Source organism: Misgurnus anguillicaudatus, chromosome 8, assembly GCF_027580225.2.
Source record: "Misgurnus anguillicaudatus chromosome 8, ASM2758022v2, whole genome shotgun sequence".
Taxonomy (NCBI): domain Eukaryota; kingdom Metazoa; phylum Chordata; class Actinopteri; order Cypriniformes; family Cobitidae; genus Misgurnus; species Misgurnus anguillicaudatus.
In genome coordinates this window covers 28486191-28497232 of record NC_073344.2, presented here as the reverse complement: position 1 = coordinate 28497232, position 11042 = coordinate 28486191, and the positions used below count along the sequence as shown (strand labels likewise).

The 11042-nt window shown below is 34.9% G+C and overlaps 1 long non-coding RNA gene across 1 annotated transcript; it reads right to left on the bottom strand.

Moving 5' to 3' along the window:
- Nucleotides 1–3649: 3649 nt before the first annotated feature.
- On the bottom strand, nt 3650–5477 carry LOC129450413 (uncharacterized). Its single transcript, XR_008646335.2, has 3 exons — nt 5165–5477; nt 4937–5033; nt 3650–4844 (listed from the first exon to the last, which is right to left on the bottom strand). It is a non-coding gene; the product is annotated as an uncharacterized lncRNA (long non-coding RNA).
- Between the last annotated feature and the right edge of the window lie 5565 nt (nt 5478–11042).

Genomic DNA, 11042 nt, shown 5'->3' with positions numbered 1-11042 from the left:
GTTTTTGACAAAAGCCTGAATTCTGTCATTACATTTTATTATTTACAATCATTCAGCGTGATTTTGCCAAGACATGTTTTAGGATCAACATCTTTTGTTGGTCCTGGAACAACATTCCTGACAAAAACAGTCCCAAAACACCTACCATAACAACCCAAACCCCTCCCATAACTAACCCTTAAATTCACAGTCATATTAGCTTGATAAGGATGATAAACAAGACCCAAACCCTGTCCAATATCTGATAAAACAGCTAAACCTGCCTATTTGATGGTTTTCACTGTTCTCCCAGACTGGTTTTATCAGGCTAGTTTGGAGGGGGTTAGGCCAGTTCTAACTGTTCATGCTGAATGGACAACTACACACCAGCTTGACCAAACTGAAAGATCATCTATTCTAGACCATGCTATTGTCATCTTAAACCAGATCAGTCAACCTGCTTAGGCTGGTTTTTGCTGTTTGTAAAATATTGTATTATAGTTTAATATTGTATACATTTCTAGCCTCTAAAGTGTTTTGAATCCTGACAATGGTACATTTAAATTTACACAGTGTAATTTACACTACACTGTAAATACACTATAAAAAGTACTAGTTTAATATAGTAAATGCTAAAGTATACTATTGTATTTTTTGTGGGATCTAAATGGCTTATAAAGGTGTTGATCAAGTATCATGTGACATTTATCTCTTAACAGTAGAGGGCAGAAAGGATCTGTTCATCACAGCAGAGGTGTTCAGGTTCAGCACACATCAGAAATCTTACAGTATGTAAAGTCATTGAAGTATAAACAAAACATCACAGTAATCACTGATTAATTTCAGCATAACGATGACGTGGACTTCACTGTACTTGTATGATGAAAATGTCAATAGTATGGGCGGTTGCTAGGGTCTTTTGTGTGGTTTTAATCTGGTTGCTATGCAGATGCTGAGATGTTTTCGTGGGATAGTTGACACGGTGTTCTGAGTGGTTTGTTTTGCAGTTGCTAACCCGTTTTCAGTGGTTTTAATCTGGTTGCTATGCAGTTGCTCAGGTGTTCTGAGTGCTTTTTATTCCTCTTACTATGCAGTTGCTAAGGTGTTCTGAGTGATTTTTAATTCGGTTACTGTGCAGTTGCTAAGGTGTTCTGAGTGATTTTTAATCCGCTTGCTATGCAGTTGCTAAGGTGTTCTGAGTGATTTTTAATTCGGTTGCAATGCAGTTGCTAAGGTGTTCTGAGTGGTTTGTAATCTAGTTGCTATGTGGTTGCTAAAGTGTTCTGTGTGGATTTAATCCAGTTGCTATGCAGTTGCTAAGGTGTTCTGAGTGATTTTTAATCCAGTTGCTATGAAGTTGCTAAGGTGTTCTGAGTGATTTTAAATTCAGTTACTGTGCAGTTGCTAAGGTGTTCTGAGTGAGTTTTAATCCATTTGCTATGCCGTTGCTAAGGTGTTCTGGGTGATTTTTAATCTGGTTGCTATGCAGTTGCTAAGGTGTTCTGGGTGATTTTAAATCCGGTTACTGTGCAGTTGCTAAAGTGTTCTGAGTGATTTTTAATCCAGTTGCTATGCAGTTGCTAAGGTGTTCTGAGTGATTTTTAATCCAGTTGCTATGCAGTTGCTAAGGTGTTCTGAGTGATTTTAAATCCGGTTACTGTTCAGTTACTAAGGTGTTTTGAGTGATTTTTAATCCATTTGCTAAGCCGTTGCTAAGGTATTCTGGGTGATTTTTAATCCGGTTATGCAATTGCTAATGTGTTCGGGGTGATTTTTAATCTGGTTGCTATGCAGTCGCTAAGGTGTTCTGAGTGATTTTTAATCCGCTTGCTATGCAGTTGCTAAGTTGTTCTGAGTGATTTTTAATCCGCTTACTATGCAGTTGCTAAGGTGTTCTGAGTGATTTTTATTCCGGTTATGAAGTTGCTAAGGTGTTCTGAGTGATTTTTATTCCGGTTATGTAGTTGCTTAGGTGTTCTGAGTGATTTCTATTCCGGTTATGCAGTTGCTAAGGTTTTCTGGGTGATTTATATTCCGGTTATGCAGTTGCTAAGGTGTTCTGGGTGATTTTTAATCCAGTTGCTATGCAATTGCTTATGTGTTCGGAGTGATTTTTAATCCGCTTGCTATGCAGTTGCTAAGTTGTTCTGAGTGATTTTTAATCCGCTTACTATGCAGTTGCTAAGGTGTTCTGAGTGATTTTTATTCCGGTTATGAAGTTGCTAAGGTATTCTGGGTGATTTTTAATCCGGTTATGCAATTGCTAATGTGTTCGGAGTGATTTTTAATCTGGTTGCTATGCAGTCGCTAAGGTGTTTGGAGTGATTTTTAATCTGCTTGCTATGCAGTTGCTAAGGTGTTCTGAGTGATTTTTAATCCATTTGCTAAACCGTTGCTAAGGTATTCTGGGTGATTTTTAATCCGGTTATGCAGTTGCTAATGTGTTCGGAGTGATTTTTAATCTGGTTGCTATGCAGTCGCTAAGGTGTTTGGAGTGATTTTTAATCCGCTTGCTATGCAGTTGCTAAAGTGTTCTGAGTGATTTTTAATCCATTTGCTAAACCGTTGCTAAGGTATTCTGGGTGATTTTTAATCCGGTTATGCAGTTCCTAATGTGTTCGGAGTGATTTTTAATCCATTTGCTAAACCGTTGCTAAGGTATTCTGGGTGATTTTTAATCCGGTTATGCAGTTCCTAAGGTGTTCTGGGTGATTTTTAATCCATTTGCTTAACCGTTGCTAAGGTATTCTGGGTGATTTTTAATCTGGTTGCTATGCAGTTGCTAAGGTGTTCTGAGTGATTTTTTAATCCGCTTACTATGCAGTTGCTAAGGTGTTCTGAGTGAGTTTTAATCCATTTGCTAAGCCGTAGCTAAGGTGTTCTGGGTGATTTTTAATCCGGTTATGCAGTTGCTAAGGTGTTCTGAGTGATTTTTATTCCGGTTATGCAGTTGCTAAGGTGTTCTGAGTGATTTTTATTCCGGTTATGCAGTTGCTAAGGTGTTCTGAGTGATTTTAATCCGGTTATGCAGTTGCTAAGGTGTTCTGAGTGATTTTTATTCCGGTTATGCAGTTGCTAAGGTGTTCTGAGTATATCTTAATCCGGTTATGCAGTTGCTAAGGTGTTCTGAGGGATTTTTATTCTGGTTATGCAGTTGCTAAGGTGTTCTGAGTGATTTTAATCCGGTTATGCAGTTGCTAAGGTGTTCTGAGTGATTTTTAATCTGGTTACTATTAGCTAAAGGGTTCCTATTGGTGTTTAATTTGGTTGCTATGGGACTGCTGAGGTATTCTGAGTGGTTTGTAATCCAGTTGCTATGCAATTGCTAAGGTGTTCTGACTGATTTGCAATCCGGTTGCACTGCAGTTGCTAAGGTGTTCTGACTGATTTGCAATCCGGTTGTTATGCAGTTGCGGTTGCTATGGTATGTCTGATTTGCAATCCGGTTGTTATGCAGTTGCGGTTGCTATGGAGTTTTTTAATGTGGTTGCTAAGGTGTTCTGACTGTTTTTAGTCAGGTTGCTAAGGTGTTCTGGGTGTTTTTAAACAGGTTGCTATGCGGTTGCTATGATAATCCGAGTGTGTGTGTGTGTGTGTGTGTGTGTGTGTGTGTGTGTGTGTGTGTGTGTGTGTGTGTGTGTGTGTGTGTGTGTGTCTGTGTGTGTGTCTGTGTGTGTGTCTGTGTGTGTGTGTGTGTGTGTGTGTGTGTGTGTGTGTGTGTGTGTGTGTGTGTGTGTGTGTGAGTGTGTGTGTGTGTGTGTGTGTGTGTGTGTGTGTGTGTGTGTGTGTGTGTGTGTGTGTGCAAAAATCACTAACACCACATGTCTGTAAAACACATACGGTTTGCCATAATGGTGTCATGTTAATGTGAGGAGACAGTGTTATTAAACTGCTAGTGTACTGTAGAAGATGAAATGTGATTTCATGGGAACATGCAGCAAGAGAAATGATTTGCTCTTCTGAACCAAGTAAGACAGAGATCATAAGAAATGCATGAGCATCTTATGAATGTTTCATAAAACAGAGAGAGTTTTAGAGAGAGATGAGACTCTTCTGTGTTTGAGCATTAACAATAAATGTTACGTTTATGCTAGGCTTCATCAAAACAAACCCAATATCTTGACAAATGCTACAAATATTTATACAAGAATTATTTAAGGGCCTTATATCTAATCTAACTGGTCCTTATATTGTCATTAAGTACAACATGGCATATTTGTTAGTATTTTGATACACATCTCAATTTTCAATAAAAAAATATTTTTGAGAATAAAATAAAAAGATAATAAAGAAATAAAAAACACAAATGATGGTCTTATTCACAGGTTCTCTGATAAATTAATTCATTTATTACAGAGGGGTTGAGGTCAGGGTCATGGGTTGGGTTGAAGGAAGGCCGATGCCCTGCACATCTAATGGTCAAAATGATGGATATCACAACTAATTTTAACTCACGCTGCTGAAAGTCAAGCCGTTTTATTCACATCAATGCACGATACACACATATATATATTTTTTTACAGTACCGAGTAATTTATTTACATGCTAAAATATGCACACAAACTTTCTCCTGACCTATCACCAAGGAAAATAATCCTTGATATAAGTGTCTTGTGTATTAATTGTTGGTAAAAGTTGAAAATTAGTGGTAACATGAAGATGTTTTGTACCAAGAACCCATTATAAGTTGTTGTGCTTTTACAAGCCTTCAAAACCTCCATTGGCTTTTGGCTTAAATTATACAAATACATCAAGCCAACAAACAACTAGACACAGTTTTTAGTTTTTTAGACATAATAAGCATGAAGTTTTCTTCAACATGGGATTTTTTTTGATGTCAGCCTTTTCTTCATCATTCCAATAATCTTAAAAAGGAAAAATAAACACATTTCCGAAGACGAGTTACAAACAACACATATTTATATAATACATCAGAATGATATGAATGTGAGATTACCTTTGTTTCTGATACAGAAAAGAAATGCAGCCACTCCTAGATGAAATAATACAGCAATAACTACATAAACGGGATACAGCTGAAGATTATCCATGACCTTACAGAAACAAACAACTCGTCATATATTTCTACAGATTTTTACTAAACAAAAGCACAGCACAGATTTACAAACACATTTAAAACATTTACGCATCTATCAATATAGACGGCACTGAATGTTCTTCATACCAAAACAGATTAATCCACATTGACTGATGTCCTCTGACACATGTAGACATTTGAAAACAACTGACCAAGTTTAAGTCAACATTGCTGTTATGTGTGTTTAGAGGAAACTTGGAAACCTCACGTTGGTTAAAGCTGTTGACTCAACACCCATGTGGGTTAATGAGTTTAAGCTTAACATCTTAACCAGTCATGTGAGACAGATAACGAATTGTGTAGTAATATTTTAACCATCAAACATTTTGTTGGAGATTTTTTTATTTGTTGCTAAAGAGTTCAGATCATCGCATGACTTACAGTATGGCTAAATATGAGAAATATTCCACATCCATGCTGCCGCCTGGACATCTGGAGAAAATAAGCTTTATGTAGCATAACTATCAAAAGTTTTTACTGTACACCTTCATGCAGAATCTTTTTGCAGAAAATAATTTTTGAAAATGAAGGTTTCTTTTTAATACAGTCCTGACCTGAAAACAAGTTATTTCACACAAGAAATTTTAAGAAAGTTTGCAACACAGAATAATTTGTAAAAAAAAATATCCCAGTACAAAAAGTTAAAAGGGTGATGGACAGAAGCTGAGGTTGGAGGTGGGAATGTTGACTGAAAGAGTTATTTCACGTCTGATAATGGCCGACACTCAGAGATCTCCAAACATTGATTTAGCTTCGACATACATTAGTCCAACAAAACATATAGAGTATATTTATGTACATGGTACATTATACTCTCTGAAGATATTTACTGGGTTGCTAATTTTAAATGCAGATATTGTGTAGGTGACCGTAATTAAAGCAACGATATGAAGACTATATTTTAAACTCAAAGCGCCATAATGCTGTGACTATTCTTGGAAAGATGTGAATCTCAAACGCAAGAAATAAAAGTGCAATTGTGGTATGTGATAGTTCAGCAAATAAATAAACAATCACGTAACTACCTGCATTTCATTTGAAGCATTAAACATCATTGTCAATGTCAAAAAATATAATAATATAATATAAATAAAACAGCTTCTCAAAAAGAGATTAAAAAATACTGTCCAATATTAAATGTGTTCTCAGTTTGTCACATTTTTATATTATTTGTTTGGCTTTTTTTAATCATTCAAATTTAGTTGGTTGGTTAATATTACATTTATATGCACTGAAAAAAAATGATTCATTCAATTTACTCAATTTTTTTAAGGTAAGTGGTTGCAATCAATTTATTTAAGCTACATTTAAACAAAATATTTTTTTTATTTTTCGAATTGTTTTTGTTTAAATGTAGCTTAAATAAATTGATTTGCAACCACTTACCTTAAAAAAATTGAGTAAATTGAATGAATCATATAAATGTAATATTAACCACCCAACCAAATTATTTAAAAAGCCAAATAAATAAATAATAAATAAAATAAAAATAATAAAAAATTTAAATCTTGGAAAAACAGGCAGGATTTCCTGCTCAACAGTATGGGCATCTCCGCTGTCAGCGCTGAAACCACGCCCACTTGTGTGAACGCTGCTGTCTCTATCAACTTTCAAATACATATGTTTTGAAAAATGTATGTTTCATAACTTTGTATTAAGAAGTATAGCAGTGAATATTCAGATCTATACATACATTAACTAATGTGCTGTTGTGAATATAAGTTTTAGTGTGATTTCTGAATCATCTGACCTTTATGATGTGCACATTGCATGCCTGTAAAAAACGAGATAGAGAGAGAGAGAGAAAGATTTTTGTACATCATCATATTTGGTGTGCCAGTAAACAACCACAAAGCGTCTCAACGGAGTTAGTGTTGCATCTTAACACTTCCAGTATAACACTTTGATGGGGTTTCAGATCCTTTAACATGCACAACAGTTTGTGTAAAATCCAGCAAATTCAGTTCATGTTTTTGAGTTTCTCGGTTTTAAAGGCACGTGTTGTTTTTCTTTTTGTTATGTCAAGATGTTACAGAAGATTGAATACTAATGTTTTTAATATGTTTTCAAGATTAAGGAAAGCCGTTTGCATGGCATGAACTGTGAGCTATGCGGCTCATTCCTTCTGTGCGGTAAAGACATCATGTTGCTTTTCTTTCATCAAAATATGAACCGTAATCAAAATCATTTCTCTAGACTGGTTTGCGAGCAATACAAAACAGAAAAAAATAAAGTAACATGTTCAAAAATGCCAGTTTAATAAAATAAAACAAAACTTAACATTATTGTTAAGTTGTTTCTTCTGTTAGATATTTGTAACACAACAAAAGCCATCACCAATCTCATTTTTTCAAACAACCACACAAATATCACTAAATAGTCACAATAGATTTAATCATTTTTGTATGGTGGTATTAGTTGGTTTTTCTTACTCTGAAACATACCGTCATGTTTAATAAGTTTGGTTAAGTGAATATTAAAATATTTTTTTTCACATAAGCCAAGTTTCAGACATCAAAGGGTGTTGAGTATGATCCTATAGCCTCTTTCACACATGAGCAATTTAACCATTTATCATTTAATGTATCCCAGTTATACTTTATTCATACCGTTGCCATGGTGAACTTGAATCATTATGTGAATTTAAACTGTACATTATAAATGAAATCTTATAGAGTCTGTGTGATTCAGTTGAAATGTTAAAGGAATATTCCATTTTCTTAAAAGAAAAATCCAGATAATTTACTCACCACCATGTCATCCAAAATGTTGATGTCTTTCTTTGTTCAGTCCAGAAGAAATTATGTTTTTTGAGGAAAAAATTGCAGGATTTTTCTAATTTTAATGGACTTTAATAGAGCCCAACATTTAATACTTAACACGTAACAGTTTCAAAGGTCTATAAATGATCCCAAACGAGGCACAAGGGTCTTATCTAGCGAAACGATTGTCATTTTTGACAAGAAAAATAACAAATATACACTTTTAAAGCACAACTTCTCGTCTAGATCCGGTCGTGATGCGCCAGTGCGACCCCACGCAATACGCCATGACGTCAAGAGGTCACAGAGGACGAACGCGAAACTCCGCCCCAGCAGGCTTGTGCACAATTCAGAATTGAATTGAGAATGACCTCCTTAATTCCAATTCAATTCTTGAATTTGAATTGAATTTGAAATGATGTCAAAAACAGGATTTAGAATTGCAATTCGAATTTGAATTAAAGGAAGCAGAATTGCAATTCAATAGAAATTCAAAGAAATTTATACACATATTATACAGTAAGTGAAGTGTTAAAAATGAAGCTTTCAGTATATGTCAGATATGATTGCATTCTATAAATTAAATAAGTTTGAACTACTTGTACAGATACAATTAACAGGAAATGTTTTCCCCCAGCAATTAATGTTAAAAACTCTAGTCACATAACAAATAATTAAGTTAGATTATTTTATAATTGTAATTTTGTGGAACACGATGGAACATGACTTAATTTCCCAGAATGCTTTACTTTAACCAAGTATTTAAAATGGTTGGCAAACAATTTTCCAAAGTAACTTTCCTAACAATGAATGTATGTGAGATTCTTTATGTAGAGTGACTGTGGAATTTCTTTGAATTGACATGAATTTAATTACACTTCCTGTCATTCCAATTCCAATTCAAATTCAACTTCCTTTAGGGCGGAGTCAATTCAATTCAAATTCCAATTCATGAATTGAATGGAGGCCAATTCTGAAATTCTGAATTGTGCACAAGCCTGCGCCCCAGTGTTTACAAGTGTTGAGGAAGAGGACCGTTCCTACGTTGTTGTATGTCAACTGATACTAATTAATGTCTTTGTGTCAGTTTATTGTTTACAATGGTCCGCAAATGTGCATTTTATATATGTAACACGTGACCTCCCTACGTCACCACACATTTACGTTAGGTCGCGCTGGACCAGACATAGACGAAAAGCTGTGGTTAAAAGTGCACATTTTTCACTTTTCCTGTCAAAAATGACAATCGTTTCGCCAGACAAGACCCTTATGCCTCGTTTGGGATCGTTTATAGTCCTTTGAAACTCCGTTACGTGTTGAGTTAAGTGTTAATTGTTGGTGTCTATTAAAGTCCATTAAAATAAAAAAATCCTGCAATGTTTTCCTCAAAAAACATAATTTCTTCTCGACTGAACAAAGAAAGACATCAACATTTTGGATGACATGGTGGTGACTAAATTATCTGGATTTTTCTTTTAAGAAAATGGAATATTCCTTTAAATTATTGACATTATTGTCTTGACTAGAGAGCTTGCCACGCAGTTGCTGGATTTGTCTCAGGATTTTGCATATGGTGGCAACATTAATAACATTAGCCAACAGCATTGCAGAATATATGTTATTATATATATCTTTAATTAGGTTCAGCATTAAGGCAACTTTATCAATGTTGACATCCTTATTAATGAATTATGTAAAAGTAAGTTTGATCTGAAATGTAAAGACTACTTTGAAGGTAAAATCTCATTATAAACTGAGTTGACCCTTCCTTGCCTGTACAGTATAAAAAAATATGATGTTGGGTGTTTAAAAATAACATACAAAAAAGCATTTGTATAATAGCAATTGCTTTTATTTTACATTTACTGAGATATAACCAATGTGACAACTAGCCCCAGTCTTGTCTATAAAGTGAAGCATTGAAGTTTTGATGTTTTCGAGCAGATTTATTCCTGGTTTCTCGTCAGTTTCTTCTCTTTCACTTGCACACAGGTAAATATTCCCTCAAGCACACATCTGTATCTTTCATATCTCCAGACACCGATTTTCCACGAATGTCTTTCAAAGGCAAGAAATGTTGAGGTTTCCACGCATTGTGTAATAAATGCAGCAGTACAAAATCAAACTATGCATATTGGAATCTAGGGCTTATGTCAAAACAGAAGTCACATTCTTGTAAGCGAAAAAACCCTCACATGGACCCAAAAAATATGACATACGAAATAAAGCAGTATGTGATAGGCTGACACATTATCATTCAGTGTTGGTTGTCTGGGATGCTGTAATTACAGTGTTTGCAGACGCTTTGTGTTTACCGACTGGATTTGTTTTTCTCTGTGTGCATTAGAATGAAGCATCTCTGTGTGCATGGCATCTGCTGGCAGTCATTTGTCTCTATTCGAAGAGCCAAACACACAGACTAATGAAGCCACGGGCAAATATCTCTGCCACCATTTCATTATTATTCAAACACAACTTAATGAGTACTTTTTTCATTATTCTGATACGGTTCGTTTTATTTTCACCATCTTAACGTCTGAGTAAAAGATCACATAACAAAACATCTAATTACTTTAGCCAGGTTGAGTTTACAATACACATTGATCTTTCTGCATTTATTACTCGCTTTCATATTGTTCAATAGCAGAGAGAGAGAGAGAGAGAAAGTGGATGGCATTCTCTGCCTCTCAAGGACAATTATCATGCCATTGAAATACCAGCTGTCGTGTTCCTCATATAATATAAAGGCTGAGGACACATGAACGCTTCAGCAATTGAAGGTCACAAAAAAAAATTTTACAACACACAAATACTCAGAAAGCATCAAGCAAATGCATTCATGATTCAAGAGTATATAACATTACTTTGAGTCTGTTTGTCTCTTTATCTTCAACATCTCTCTTGCTCGAACTTATCTTTTAGATCTCATCATAAAACACAAAAGATTGTCCTGAGGAACATTTGTTGTGCAGATGTTTAGTTTGCAAAGACAAGACACAAATTGAGTAGCAAATTAGGAACTATTACTAAACTAAACCTATTACTAAATACCTGGGTTTGAGGATTGTCTCAATTTGCTCATTACATATCTTTTTTTATCAAATGGGTTATGCATGCAAATAACATGTTATTATTTTTATTTATTTACATTAATTTTTTTTCTGTTTCTTTTGACGCATTAATGCATCTGCTCTCATTTTCTG